This window comes from Cygnus atratus, chromosome 2 (assembly GCF_013377495.2).
Source record: "Cygnus atratus isolate AKBS03 ecotype Queensland, Australia chromosome 2, CAtr_DNAZoo_HiC_assembly, whole genome shotgun sequence".
In the NCBI taxonomy this organism is placed as follows: Eukaryota; Metazoa; Chordata; class Aves; order Anseriformes; family Anatidae; genus Cygnus; species Cygnus atratus.
This window is the reverse complement of record NC_066363.1, coordinates 105,707,656-105,723,551: the sequence shown is the minus strand read 5'-3', so window position 1 is coordinate 105,723,551 and position 15,896 is coordinate 105,707,656. Positions and strand designations below refer to the sequence as shown.

At 36.4% G+C, this 15,896-nt stretch overlaps 1 protein-coding gene across 1 annotated transcript in view; it reads right to left on the bottom strand.

Moving 5' to 3' along the window:
- The window catches only part of PIEZO2 (piezo type mechanosensitive ion channel component 2), a 334,423-nt gene that overhangs the window by 273,514 nt on the left and 45,013 nt on the right, over positions 1 to 15,896 (bottom strand). The gene's annotated exons all lie outside the window — the stretch shown is intronic.

The following is a 15,896-nucleotide window of genomic DNA, read 5'->3' as shown; positions in this document are numbered from 1 at the left end:
AAAAAAAGGGCAAGTATTAAAATGCTGTTTGAAATGAGTATGAATGGTTTGATTATTACACTGAGTCCTTGGGTAGGGAGAGGGGAGCACATCCTGTTTTGTGGTTAGGAAAAGTTGGCAATCCAAATCTGCCCCCCACCCTTTTTTGTGCGATCTCTGTGTAATAAATCTGACATTTCAGAAGAAAGCTTCCATTCTTCTCCAAAAATCCTCCGCAGAGGGGTAAAGAAAAGTGGGTCCTTCACTCCATTTTTTCAGTGGTCCTCAGGATTTCCAAAAATAACACCCTGCCCAGATGTTGAATTAGACTTTCAGTTTATTTGCAGGCAGCAGAATCAGTAGATTCCAAATTAGCTTCAGATGCTGTGAGTGAGGAAACATCACTTCCCTCCAATTTCAACATCTAAAAGTTTTTTGCATTTTTATGCTTATATATATATATAGGCCAAGAATTAGCAGTCCAGCTCTAAATCAATGCTTCTTTCAAGATCAAAACTTCTAGACTCAGAGAAGTCCTTAATCTCAGTAAAACCTGGGTGCTAATGGTACCCAAACATTCCACTTTAGCCACCTGCAATTATTTCAGAAGAAAAAACAGAGACTGTAGAAGCTACACACAGCACTAAAAATGGCAGATCATCTCAGACAAGATAATGAAAAGAAGTCTGTAGTTTTAAGTCAGTATCAAATGAGTTATTCTTGACCCTGTCCAACATTATGTTTTAACTTTGATTACCAAATTTAGTTTCAGAATAGTGCAAAAAGATGTATTCTGTACCTCTCATGTTTTATCAGTGGACTCAGAGGAGGAGGGAGGGGAAGAAAAAAATTCCTCTCAAAACCATGAAAAAACATCACCAGGTAAGCATACCATGCTACTGCAACATGGGAAACATATGTTTCACGAAAAGTACACTTCGTGGTTCAAACATCTGCTATTTCTTTTTAGTTAAAGCACATCTGAAGCACACAAAAATACAATTGCAGCATATTCTCAAATATCTGGATGCTTCCATTAGAACAGTTTATGTCTGGGAAATCAGAATTTAAAATAAATATTGAGCCAAATCCTAAAGCCCTTAACTTGGGCAAACTTCCATTTACCGAAGTACAACAAAAAGTCAAATTCTTCTCTTTCTGTTAGGTTTATACAGATTTAAAGAGATTCAACCACATTTCTTGAATTCAGATCTGTGCATCTGAAAGTTAAGACCACCTGCTGGTACAAATGGAGAAAGAGTCAAACTCTAGCCCAAGATTATTTCAATACAAAGCATTAGGGCTGCTAAGAATATAGTACCCAAACAAGAAAACAAGATAGTAAATTAGCACTAGAGCACTGCCATAATTTCAGTATTTCTGAACTAGCCTGTTGTCCCTATTATAGATCTGCATAGGAAGAAGAACTAAAGGACAAAAATTACTCTTTGAAACACCGAGACAATGCTTTGATACTTTTTTATTCTTGCCACATTTCCAATTCAATCCATTTCTCTGCAAACACTCCAATACACCCACGTAAGATGCTGGTCACCAGAATACAGCACTTTCTCTGATTCTTCTGGATACGGATGAGAAATGGACACTTCTCTCCTCCACACTAAAGGCAGACTTTGTCCACAATAATGTGGGCACAAAGCACCTTGCCACAAACACCATCTTGAAAACTCAGCTAGGTGTAAACATGCTGTGGCAAGAGCGGTTCATTTTCATTTATGCATCTGTATAGCTGAAGGAAGACTCAAGGACCTAATAGTTTGTACTACTGATATATCTCAGGGGACTTTGGATAAGCATATGACTGCCTTATGAAGAAACTAAAACAAAAAATATAGGATTTTGGGAGAGGAGGGAGTGATGTTCAGATGCAAGAGCATCTATAATAAGCAGAAATCAATTCTGCGTTCTGCACTTAAGCTATTCCTGGAACTCTTTCTTTCCTTTTTGTTCTTGAAACATCACTAGCAGCACCACCAAAGAAACAAAACCGAAAGAATATCCTTCTAACAAAGATTAAAAACAAAACAAAACAAACAAAACATTGATACATGTACACATGCTTGCACACAATCCAGGCTAAGCCTGCCACTCTCTTGCATCAATGTATTTCAAGTAGTCTGACAACATGCTTGGATGCCTCATGTAATTAGAGATCAGTCCAAACTAATAATTAAGAGTAGCTGGAACTATACAATATTTCAAGCATATCTTATCCATAAGGTAAATGCTGGGTATCTCATTATCTGGAGATCAAAAGTTGTCATGCAGTATGTGAAGAAGGATGACTGACTTTATCCTTCTAACTCTATTTTGTGATAAGCAGATTGTTTTCCTCTTCCTAGCCTTTTGAAACATGCTACTAACTCTGTAGCATGATTACACATTAACACTATACATTTTTGGCAGCAAACCAGTTATCCACATTGCTTACCATCCTGTTGTATTTTATTCTTATGTAAGGCAGTTCCAAGGCAATTGCACTTTTTCCTATCAATTTGTTCTGTAGAAAAATAGTGACTTCAAACCACTGGGTTTTCTCTTCACAGAAACACCAAGCAAATGTCGTGATCTCACAGTGCAAGCACATAAACCTTTACAAGCATACCAAAAAACAACCCCCCCCCCCAAAAAAAAAAAAGCTCACAAGAATTCTTTTGAGATATTTAGATATTTATATTGTTTATTCATCAGCACTGCACAATACAAACTTGTGACATGGTCTGTGTAATCTTTTTCCATAATGTTATTTACATTTAAATCATGTTTTATGTAAGTTGGCATTCAGTTAAAGAGACTCCAATAGCCCTGTGTATATATCTGTTGTGCCATTGAGTCTGGATATAAGCATTTAGTTTTGGATGGCTAGAATACTAACAAAACACTGGCGGTAGTTCACAGAGTATATTGCTGGGGGAGTGAAGTTAACTGTCTCTGTCCAAGATTAAGAGAGATTAATTGTTTGATTAAGGCAAAGAAGAAGATTCTATAAAAAGATAACAAGTGCAGAGCAAGCCAAACAGGAAGAGGAGCCCATTACATACAGAACTAAGTGAACTAACGTTATTGGAATTAAAGAAATAGTAAATTTTGTCTCTTTTTCAGTAACCCCACCCCCAAAACCAATACAAGGTGTATTACTGACAGATATACCACTGTCTGAGAATCTACAAGCACACTTCAACAGATCAGCAAAAGTTCCATGGTAAGGTATGACTTTCCATATTGTTTAAAATACTACTAGAATGGGGGAAAAAAGGTCCACTGTCGATCACTTCCTAAAGAAATCTGAAAATGAAATTGTGCTTTGGAGTTCAATTTGGGCATCAGGTTTAGCCATGCCACCCAAATCAGCGTCCAGACCAATGGGGAGCAAGAAGACAAAACTGAGTAAAGAATCTACAAGGATGCAAAAACACAGTTGCCCAGTCTCACACATTACTGGTAGACCGGTAAACTAACTGAAAAGCAGGTTTGCCATAAAAGCCTACCTGAACTTCATTAGAAACTCACAGAAGTGGATGTTACTCTGTGGAAGAAGAGAGAAGGGGTACTGTTTAATGAATTGGCAATTCCCAACAAAGAAGAAACTTGTTTTAGGAATTTTTTTTCTTCAGGAGAGCTATTTGGGAAATGTTGTATTTGCTAGAGTGATCCAACAGTGTTTTGCTGTCTCTGAATTCTGATTCTATGATTAACTAAAGAAGCAAAGACATAGCAAGTTACTATAATTCATAGCGAGGCATGTCAGATGTCACATAATGACAGATAGGTTAATCCCTGCAGGGCATGAAATCTCAATGGCAAAATACGAAATAGCATGAAGTAATACGTTTTATGCAATCAGTTCTTATTTCTTCTACTTGGGTCTCAAAATAATTAATAAATAAAAAAAGAGAGAAAGAAAAAAAAATGTACACAATATTTTCCAACTCCATCTAAAATATTTTGGTTATATTAGAAACAAGCAATAGTTACTGCTGTCTTAAAATCTGTATGAGACCTGTAGTGATGCTTTCCTAAAGTAAAACATCACATCCTGACCCCCACCTTGCATGTATACAACAATCCTGCTTTCTCACTGGCTGCAAATTTAATCTCTCCTTTAGAATACATATTTTTGAAGTATATCTATATATATCTTAATTTCATTGGAATTCTAAGTTAGAATTAGATTTTACTCTTAAAAATGACCATGCACACATTTTGCTCCCTAAGATCTAGGATTTCAGCTTAAGCCACTAGAAAGATAAAGTAAATCCAATCAAAAACACCACTGTGCACACAGATACATTTATCAGACAATTTCTGTTTGGGCTCTTCTCTAATTTGCATGATTACTGCAATGGATACATGCATCAATACTCATCTTGGATTTGGTTTATTGAATAGAAATACTCTGCTCAGAGAGAAATACTAATAAGCAGTTTGTCTTTAATCAATATCTGGCTCCATCTGGGGTCATTAAAATCAACAAGAATCTGTATCTGCTTACTAGTATTTGATACTGTATTCTGTCTTTGGCAGAAGCAGTATTAAAAGATATTGATAAGTATAGCTACATATCTTTTTTAATGAAAATAAAAGTCACAACTATGCCTGCAGTTCTAAATATACTGTCAGATACATGCCTTAATATTACTATCTTTTATTCTGATTATTCTTTTACCTTTTTTAATGCATTTTCTACCTCCTCATATCTTTGCAAAGGTTTCTTTCATCACTACTTTTTAAACTATTGAGTTTAAAAACGTAAGGCCAATTTCATCTGCAAAATCTAACAAAGTGTCCTGTCTATGAATCTGACAACTCCTGTCAGGTAACTTTTCAGCTTTCCCTTTTCAATCATCAGCTCTTAGTTCTTTCTTTACATCACTGTAAATCAAAAACACAAAGAAGACATGACTAGTATATGTTGATATTTCAGAAAATTACCAAAAACCAAACAAATGAACAAACAAATGAACCTTCTACTTTACACAGCCATCATTTCAGCTGCTTCATGAACTGCAAACATTCTCATCTTTTGCTCATAACCCCGTTCACTACCCATTTCCTACACAAAATCAACTGTTTAGGTTTGTAGTAGCCAAACCTGTCACTTCAGAGGCTTCCACATCTCCTGTGCAATTCAAGGCAGCTCTGTGGCTGGAGCGAAGTAACAAAATTGGTAGGAAGAAATAATGAACCCGCAGGAGCTCAGTGACCTTGGGACACAGGCACAGTGTCAGTCTGGTTGACTTTCCATCAATGGGAAGCTCCTGGCAGCTTCCATGAGCACACTAGTCCTGCCCAGCCCTTCTCCATTAACTGTTCAAGAAATGGGCTTTATTGGCTTTCAGCTAAATGAAAATCTGGTAACAAGCCACATATCAGTTGGCTAAGAATGAGCAAATTTTAAAATGTTGTACAGAGAGAATGCAGATTTAATCACTCCCTCACAAAAGCAAGATTTTTAATGGCATTTTTAATAGAAAAGCACAAAGGATTTTTGTTCATCTCTTCACAATTTGAAAGCAATTTAACCTAACTACACAAACAAAATACATCAATTCATGCCATTCTGTGTGTGGAATGGCAACACAGAACACCGCATCTCACGGTGAAATCATGGTGGAACAAGGAAGCCTTAGCAAAGTGCCCTCCTATTAAAGCACTAGCTTCCCTTTCTCATTCTAATACTCAAACTAAATATATGCAAGATATTAATAAATATCACGGATTTCCTTCATTTATATAAATTATAATCCTTTTTATCCAATCAAACCTTCAAATTCATTCTGGACTGCATATTCATTTACAATGAAAACATGAAATCATCATACACTTCGTTTAAAAAAAAGTCAAGTTTCATTGTAAAAAGTTTCATAGATATTTTTCCATTAATTGATTTTCAATGTGTTCTGAAATGCAGAATTTTCTTTAGTAATTTATATATAAATAAATAAACATTTATTTATAAATATTTATTTTTAAAAGAAATACTTTAACAGACTTGCTACAAATTTTATTCCAGAATGCTATTCTGGATTATTAAGGAAAAAAATCTGATTAGGATATTACAAAAATGCAATACTGCCTACTGTGTACTTATTTACAACATTTCCAATTTGCTTTACGAATAACTTAAAAGGCTGATCACAGGCAAGACAGGAAATACCGAGAATGTCAATCATCGTCTACAAGTAAGCTAATGTGAAACAGAATTTGCAAGAATACAGAGAACAGCACAAATTAAATTAATTTAATCCTGTAGCACCACAATTTAGCCATATTTGGAAGTGTAGAAAATAAAGCTCTAGAAATGACAACATATATGAGATTTAGTAATTAACACAATTCTAGCAGCAACTCGTAAAATGCAAAGTCCCCTATTTCTCAATCTCACACAGCAAGCCAGCAAGAAAAATTCTACACTCCTCTTCTATGCTAAATTAACTCATTTTACCACAAGCTAAATCAGACATAGAGTATCAGACATGGATAATAAAACTCAGTGCTCACATTTAGATTTGTCACAAATGCTCTAGCAAGGTCTCACCCCAGCTCTTCCATGGCAGACATTAAGTCCATTATCACATTCACTCTGGCAATGCATAATTTCCATCTGTACCTAACATTAACCTCTTGTTTTATTGCAATAGATCTGCATTCAGTATTACTGACATTTTTGGATAACGGGCCATTTGCTCATCTACAGATTTATAAAGGAATGGGATTTTACCTCAAATGATCCTGGGGGCTTGTTTGGTGTGCATCAGAGGGCTACCTTCTTATGCAGAAAGCATGAGAACATGGGAAATCCACAAAGCGCGAAAAAGGAACAAGTCAGGATAGGAGAAGAGAGAGGAAGGAGAACATAAATTGGGCAGGAGGGTTATAATTAAAAATGATTGTATTTTGGAAAGAGACACCATCCACTGGAGTGGTTTGATTTTTTAAGTCTGAGGCAATGTGATTTAAAGTGCTTCAGAGAAAACTCTGTATGTTGAGTATGTTGAAAAAGTATGTTGAAACTCCTCAGTCTACCTAAGAAGATATTTTCAAATAAAGTAATAAACTAAGGAAGAAACCATTTTTAAATCATCATGCTTTAGTGCTATCTCCTATCTAGTTCATAGCAATGATAAAGAAATTTATGGCTCTGAAATCCAGCTTTCCTTTTATTTTGTCTGTCTCACTGCATACAGTAAATTCCTATTACTAAAGCAGTAATTAAGCAGTTTTGACCATAACATTGTAGCCTGTCATACTCTTTGCAGAATACTACTGTCTTGTAGTCCTGTCTCTTTATATCCTCTGGTTACAGCAAAGGAGACCAAAGCAGTGCAGCCCACCTATGGGAAGCTTAATACAGGCAGCCCTGAGTCAGGACAGAGATGGAAAGAGCTACACTTTTAAACAAAAAAAAAAAAGAAGAAAAAAAAACTTAAAAACTCCTCCATCACCGTGGCATGTGAAAGTAGCAGCAATCATTGAGTGCACAGGGAATAATTACTTATGCCTGCTCGGAAGAGCTCAGCTGAGAGAGGCCAAGTACACCCAACCTGAAATAGGAAGACAGCCTAAAATTCTGTGAGGTTCATCAATGGACTTCATTGCCATAGCCTGTTTTGGGTGGAAGATCACAGAATCACAGAATTGTAGGGGTTGGAAGGGACCTCAGCAGATCATCGGGTCCAAGCCCCCTGCTAAAGCAGGTTCCCTAGAGCAGGCTGCCCAGGTAGGCATCCAGACGGGCCTTGAATATCTCCATAGAAAGAGACTCAAACTCCCTAAGCAGCCTGTTCCAGTGCTCCGTCACCCTCACTGTGAAGAAGTTCTTTTGCATGTTGGTGCGGAACTTCCTGTGATCCATTTTGTGGCCATTGCCCCTTGTCCTGTCCCCACAAACCACTGAAAAGAGGTTGGCCAAATCCCACTGTCTCCCACATTTAAGATATTCGTAAACATTAATAAGATCCCCGATACTCACACAGAACAGCAATGGATGGCAATACAGACCCTGAGAAATAATACTGATATTCAGACCCCTTTCCTTATCACAGCAATCTTGACAGGAAACTTTCCAGGAAGACTGCCAACCAGATGATATGACATTGTAAAACATATTTTGACTGGGAGAAGTTAAGAGAATCTCAACACTGACTATAATTTAGTATCCATTTTCTCTGAAATAGGCATGTATGCGAGTTAATTTATTTTACATAGTGATCAGTACAGCTGAGACAAAGTATTGCAGACTATTTTTGAGTGGGAATTTCAGCGAAACAGATGATTGTTTCTACCGAAGCTTGCAAAACGTAAGCTAATTGAAAGATATTTACTACAACCTGACTAATCTAATTCATCATATTCTCCAAGATGAGATTTGTGTTCTGAAAATTAGGGAAAATGGCACATGCTGAAAGACAAACAGAAAATTCATACTTAACATGATCTACCATGTTTATTCTGCTAAGACGAACACAAAACTAGTAAAACATTGATCAAAATAAACTACATCACGTCCAATTTTTTGGCACATATTCTCACCTCATAGAGGAAACCTCATAGAGAAAAACATGATCCCCATAAAGCATTAGTTCAGCTCTTTAAAAAAGAAAATTCCCTAATGCTATGAATGCTACCCAAAAGATGAAACGTATTAACAGCTCCAGTGAGCTACTAATATACAATGGAGCTATATAGTTCAAGCTACTAGGAGACATTTCTTGTAGTCAGTCATCTAGCATGGGATCTAGCACATTGCTGTGGCTTACTCTCCAAGACTACAGACCTCTGGGAATGGAGATGATTCTTCAATGCCTGATGGCTGAACTATCAAATTCAGACATTTTCCAACTCCCATTGAACTAATCAATTGGGAAGATAACAACAACAAGCTACTTTCTATGTTCTGAGTTGGTCTGTAGACAAATACAAATGAAAAATGAAGTGGCCAGAATTAAGCACTTAATCCATTTTGTAAGAACTCAGCCTTCCTCTCATGGCAGGCTAGCAAAGGTCATGGTCTTCCCAAACCAAAGATTTCGCACCTGAGGCTCCTCACTCACTCCACCCTGCTTCCTAGCACATCAAATGAGTCTAACCAAGTTATTCTTCACCTACTTCCCCATTCCAATGTTGTCTGAAAATTACAAATAAAAAAAGTCAAAGATTTTGTATTATCTCCACTCACTAGTTAGAATAGGACATCCAGGAAAAAACAAAACAAAAAAAAAACCACAACACATTCACTAGTTTTGGTATCTCTGCAGTACAATTACCTGCAGTCTTTTGGATCTACGCTAAGCCTCCTCGTGAGCCATCAAAGCGCTCTCTCACCAGACCCACCTTGCTAAACAGTTAAGTGTCTAGCACGTAACTTTTCTTTCCCTTCAACAAGAGCTTAAAAAAAAAAAGAGAGAGAGAGAGAGAGAGAGAGAGAGAAATACCATCTTTTTCACAATATGCGTGGGTGAGATGAGAAATGGAAAAGACAAGCATCTTTGTGTTCTTCTCTGACAAATGTAAATTGAGCATAGATTCAAAATTCCCACAGGGAACATCTATCCTTATGCCATGCCCATGTGCAAATATTTATATTGTACTTTTTTGAGTTTATGTCATTTGTGCCTGCAAACAGGAGGTCTGAAAACAGACTGAAACTCTAACAAGTAATATGTGAGCCAAAATAGTTTAGGACTGGGATGTGTTTCGTTCAAAACCTGATTCATAGAACACTTATCACTTGAGTTAAGAATAACCTCTGTTAATCTGGATGACCTTACTGCAGTATTTTACAAACAAAGAGCAAAGATAGATTTCTGAACTATGCAAGATTTCGAACACTGCCTTCTCACTTGGCACATTTAACATAAAACCTAAACCAATCCCTCTCTTCAAAAAGTGCTCCTTTCCCTCTTTCCATCCACTCCACTCTCCCCAGATACAACCCTGTCATACTTCAACTTTACTTGTACCCATCACCCCCAGGCACTCTGGACAGAAAATGGAAATTGGGATGCCATGCAGAGGCCAGGTGGTTACAAATGATAAAGTATTATCTGTGGGGAGATAATGCTTGATCCTCCTCTTCACTTGAAAGAGCCAGGACTGCCACCTCTGTCATATCTACCCATTTCCCCAGTAAGGAATTAAGAGTGAGCACAGATGAACACTAAATGACAACTAGAAGGAGAACACCTTTAAGTGTCATGATGGCAATATTCATATAAAACCCTTCTGAATGCAGGTCTCCTAAACCAAAATTATGCAAATTGGAGAAGAGCTTGTAGCCTTTGTGGAGCTCAGGGAGTTCCCAAATCTTCTGCAAATGATAGGGACAGTTTGAAAGATGCCCAGTAAAAAGGCCTTCCTGTTCTGCAGAAGTACGAAGAACATTGTCTTACGATAGAAAAGATTTTTTTTTTCTCTGCACTACTTTGGACTTGAAGCACAGACACATGTGGCCTTAGACCCAACAAATTCACAGCTAGGATGGCTTTAAAATTACAAAAAGCTAGCAAAGAAGATGTAAAATGCCCTCAAAAAAAAAAAAAAAAGTAATCTGCATGCAGAAGCTACATTTAAAGCTCTAGAAGGGAGGCTTAAAAGCCTCCCTGAATTTGAGTTTTGCTTGCATTTTAATATGGAAAGAGATGCTTTCTCAGATATTGGGAACATAAAGCCCACAGACAAGATGCAAAATCCAAATTGGAATCTGACCAGATTGAGTTCCTTCTCCTTCCATGTACTCTCTGTTTCCCATCACTCAGCTTGTCTCTGACCCCGCCATGGGTACCATCACTCCTCATGCACTTCTTCTGCATCCACCAACCACAAGTACAAATTCCACCCAGTATGGCAGAAGAGAAGGGGGATTTCCACACGCCTCTACTGGGACAGAGAAAAAGGAAAACATCTGAATTCCCCTAACAGGATACACAAACGGCATTAGCTTAATTCAGATGAAATAGTAAAGTGCCACAGCTCTGAACCCAAAATCTAAGCTCCTTGGCTATTATCAATACTTAAGTAGCTACATACAGTCTGTGGGCATAGTTCTTTTGGGGCTTCCCAAATGTCAAATACCACACTCAGAGTTAGACACTTACTATTAAAACAGTCCAAATATTATTTTACTTTAGCATTTTTTTAATGAATATTTAAATCAACTCTGGGAAACCAAGTCTGAACCATATTATAATAGAAAGCTAGAACTTTAATTGACACAAGCCATTATTACTAATAAACTACACTCTAGGTAAGATAGGTGCAAGACAAAATTCTAGGCACATATTAATCATATTTTTCTTACTCTGTATTTTGATTTAAAAATAAAAGGCTCACCATCATGCCTTAAAATGATCAGCTGCACTAATAAAGCCAAATGTAAAAATGAATATGATGTAAAGCAGATTTTAAAAAGGATATTAAAAGAATCAGAACTACATTTCAATTTCTCATGATTTCCCATGTTGACACTTCAAAAGGTTTACAAATGCCGATGTATAAGCCCTTTTTTGTCCAAAATCTACTTTTTCAATTTTAGACATTAACAAAATTAATTGTGGTGTTTTGCTTTGGCGGATTTTTTTGAAAAGATATTTGATGGTTTTCAAGTAAAATGCTGTAACAGGGATCCACTGATAGCCACCTCCAGGATAGCTGTTTTTTAAAATGAATGTTATTTCAATTACAAGGTCTCTTTTTGATGACTCTTGTGAATAAAAATATATTCTGATTAATATAACAGATCTGCATGAAGTGGAAGGATTTGTGAAATCTCTACAGTATTATCTTCATGTCTCAAATGATGAGCAGCTCAAAGTATACCAGCTATACAAGCTTAGTGAAGACTGATGATCGTGACATCAGTAACTTCTGATACACTATATTGATATAGCACAGAAGACTTACTGGTAGTCAATGTAATAAAAGCAACCAGAGGAAAGAACATTGATGATGAATTATAAATATCATCAATATGTAATTTCAACTCATAAAAATCTTGTTTCAGATTTGAATACTGTGAATGTGGTTTAGACATCTTCTGTTCAATAATGCCAGAGATATTATACCTCAGTTTTATAAATACCTTAACACAAAGAAATGTTCTACTAAGGGTCTATTCTGCTTTGCCCGACTGTTACCAAGTTGAACAAGTGATGTTCTACCTACTTCCTAAAGCTATTTTCATGTTTCACCTGAAACTATTGTTCATGTTCTTTTGGATAACTTAACCCTGGAATTAATTCAGTAAGACAAAATCATTCTATTTTTAATCAACATTTCATAGCCTTCTCACCTCACAAGCAAGAGTCTGCCCAAAGATATAGAATAACAAATCATTTAAAACTAACTTCAAGATGAAAAAATAGCAAAGTCTCCTTTAAAAGAAATTATACCCAATCTCCTAATTATCTTGCACTGAAAAAACACCCCCTTTAATACCAAATGAAAGCTTTACAGACAAACTAATTTGAGGAAGATATGAAAGATACTTCTTTATCGAAGAAGATATGAAAGGGCTGGGGGAGAGGGAAGAGGACAATTTTGCTTTGCAAAATTCACCATTAAGCTGTCAATGTACAGACTATAAAGCCTCTTCTGCCTGGACTATTCTAATTCAAGACACCTAGGAGTTACTGCAGGAACTGGGCATGGGTTTTCCCCTCACCTCAATCACCCTTTACTGCCTGAAAAAGGGATGGCAAGCCATTTTGGGAAGCAGGAGCCTGCAAACTGCAAGACGAAAGAGAAGGTCTGTAAGGAGGTGGGGGAGGAGCCTTTGCTATCGAATTATCGCTGCCTATTAGGAATGTGTTACTGATGCACTGTAAAATGGCTGAAGCCCAGGCCATTGCCTTGTTCTGTAATGCACTGAACATGTAATTTCAGTCATAGCAAGTGGAGCCTGCTTGTAATTAAACTAACATCTGTTGATACTTAATCCATTTATTCAGCTCCTAATACATGCAAGCTTTCTGCATTTAATCTCTTATCCATGAGGATGTTCCTTGACCTGTACTTTGGCATTAGGCAAGCCAGTGTTGACTCATCGTAAGTATAACCAAGTATAACCTTAAGTCTCCTGTGCTTTGGAAATGAGTATTTGCTCTGGGATTCATATTTCTCAGTTTAACAAATGCTACAAAGCTAGAAGTTCACCTTACCCGTAAGTCTCTTATCAGTTGCCCACTTTCTAATAGAAAGATGGCATTCTTCCCCTAGCCTTCACAAATGGCATTCCTTGATCTCCACTACTAATAAAGAAGCGACTAAATTCCAATAGACAAAAACATATATGTAGTTTCTGTACCCTGTAGCACATTAGCAAATTAATACAAATAAGGGGGTGCAAGGGGATAAAGAAAAATTCTGTTTGGATTTTCATAAATTTTATATTCTTTGATGAGGATTTCTCTCCTGAGCATCTTCCTTTATACACATTTGCCAGAGGACTTTTGTAAGTATGTTTAAAGGTTAAGCTTTAATTCTATTTTGGTTTGAGGGCTCTTTTGGTAAGATGCTACATAAAATGAGAAAAGATGACTACAACAAAGACAACTTAGGCAATCAGCTCATGATGCACAAATACTGTTCAAAATGGAAGTCACCACAACAAGAACAGTCAAAACACCAACTCAGGATGAATAAAGATTTTGGAAAATAAGTGAAAGATTTCTGAAATTCTATGACAGTGCTCATAGCTCATAAGCTCATAGTTCTCAGAACATTATTGTGAACAATAATAATAAACAATAAAGTGCTCATAAGGTCATAGTTCTCAGAACATTATTGTGAATGCTCTTACCCTATTTCTAAAATTACATAAATAGCACATAACAGTCCACTGTAATTGTTAATGAGACTACATACAGCAGGAACTATGAAAATTCCATTTTGCAAATGATTAAGTACAAAAGAAAGAACATTCAAAATTAGGGACAATTACTTGGAAGTTCTTTACCTCAAAAGATATGCCCCACTTTCATACTTTAAAGAAGAGTGACAATTCAATTGCTTTTCTTTTTACCTTTTTTCTCTTTCTTTTTAAAACGTTTTCAGTGAACCTTCCAGTATAAAGACTATGGTCATACGTCCACAGAGAGCCATTTGAACAGGTGGGAACGTTTGGAAAAGTTACTAGATTACTTGCATCTGCAAATTATGCACTGAAAATAAACATATGGCAATTCAGCTTTGCGCTACAAAACCCCACTCCCCCAGAAATATTCAGGTAACATATGCATTGTACGTTCATATTGTGTTTCCAAGTACACAGCTGAAATATGGGAAATTTTCTCTGAGATTGGAAAATGTGTTTAACTGCTCCACATCTATACGAAGTTCCTCTGGTCTTAAAATACACATGTAAAAAAAAAAAAAGGAAGGCTTTTATTGAAAGCTTTTTTTTGAATGCTTTTATTAAAATTAATATTAAAAATAATAAAATCAGTATTAGTCTTGATGCAAAATCTCAAGTATTTGTCAGAACTGTGCCCCTAGAATTTTACAAGAAATTTCTGCCAGTTCTTGTCAAAATATATGTCGAATACAACTTTGATGTACATTGCAATTTCATAGGACGGTGATAAACTACAAACACAAATAAGGGTCAGGCTGAAAAAGGCAGTTTATTTTTGTACTATGTAGCAGTAAATACATTTTTGAACTTCAAAGATGTAATATTTAACTGAGAGACAGTGCAGCAACTAAGGGAACACTTTGGTGTAGTTCCAGCAAAAGTCTGGAAGATGCACAGAGGGGCACACAGTACCCATTCTACCACTGCACCACTCTTTATTGCATTACAGCCAGTGACAAGAAAGCTATACCCACCCACTGGCCACCCTGTAACAGCCCTAACACCACAGACTATCTACCTGGTATTCACAACAAGAGCAAAATTAGTTTCATTGCTCCAAAGGGAGAGTTCAGGCCATTCTACCCTGAAGAGCAAACTATTCAGAAAGATTCAAGGTGGGAACAAACCTATTTTTAAGAACAACTTACAAGCCCTTTTGCATCTTCCAGTATATGGCAGCAGTCAGCTGCTGTCAAGTGCAAAGTGTATCCATTTTTTATACCTGTTGACATCAAATTGCTGAAGTACTTGTGGCCATTTGATGTCGACCGACAAAGTACTTTTACACTGTTGCTTATATAAGTGATTTTAAAACATAAATTTCAGGCTTACATTATTGAAAGACAGAACTCTGAATCCACAATGAAACCTAACCTCAACAGATTTTTCACAATGCCAGCCCCAAACACAAAATTCATGAGTAAATATATATCTATATATATAAAGAAAAGTCCTTTTAATCAAAAGTATTTACTTTTCACATTTATATACTTGCATACAGAAGTTTTTTCTGTTGGGGAAGAAAAGAGGCAGATTCACACAGAACATCCCTTGGAGTTTTAAAAGTCTACCACACGTTATATTTCTTAACAAAATCAGGAGAGTTGACACTAACATGCCTACATGAGCACAGTGCTTGACAGGGTCCAACTAGTTAAGCACTAAGTAAAAGCGTCTGCATTCAGGAGGTTTGAATTACAGAAAGAATTTAGGAAGTCTTATTTAAGGACAGTTCTGCTCTGTAAATACGGTAGAACAGACTAGCCCTTGTGTACAAATTTCAAGTCTTGTTAAAAAAAAAAAAAGTTCCGAATTTATAGCATTTTCTTCCAAATGTTTCTCCCAAAATCTTTTTTTTTTTATTCTGTTAAAAAAGATATACAAAAAATATATTTATGTCATAGAGACTTACCTCCTGAATATGTAACCAACCTCAGATAAGCAAATATACTGGACAGAAATGACATCAGAAAAATGAAACAAGAAAAAAAAATCCATCTGCTTATTCATTCTCCAACAAAGAAAACAAATTAAAGAAAATATC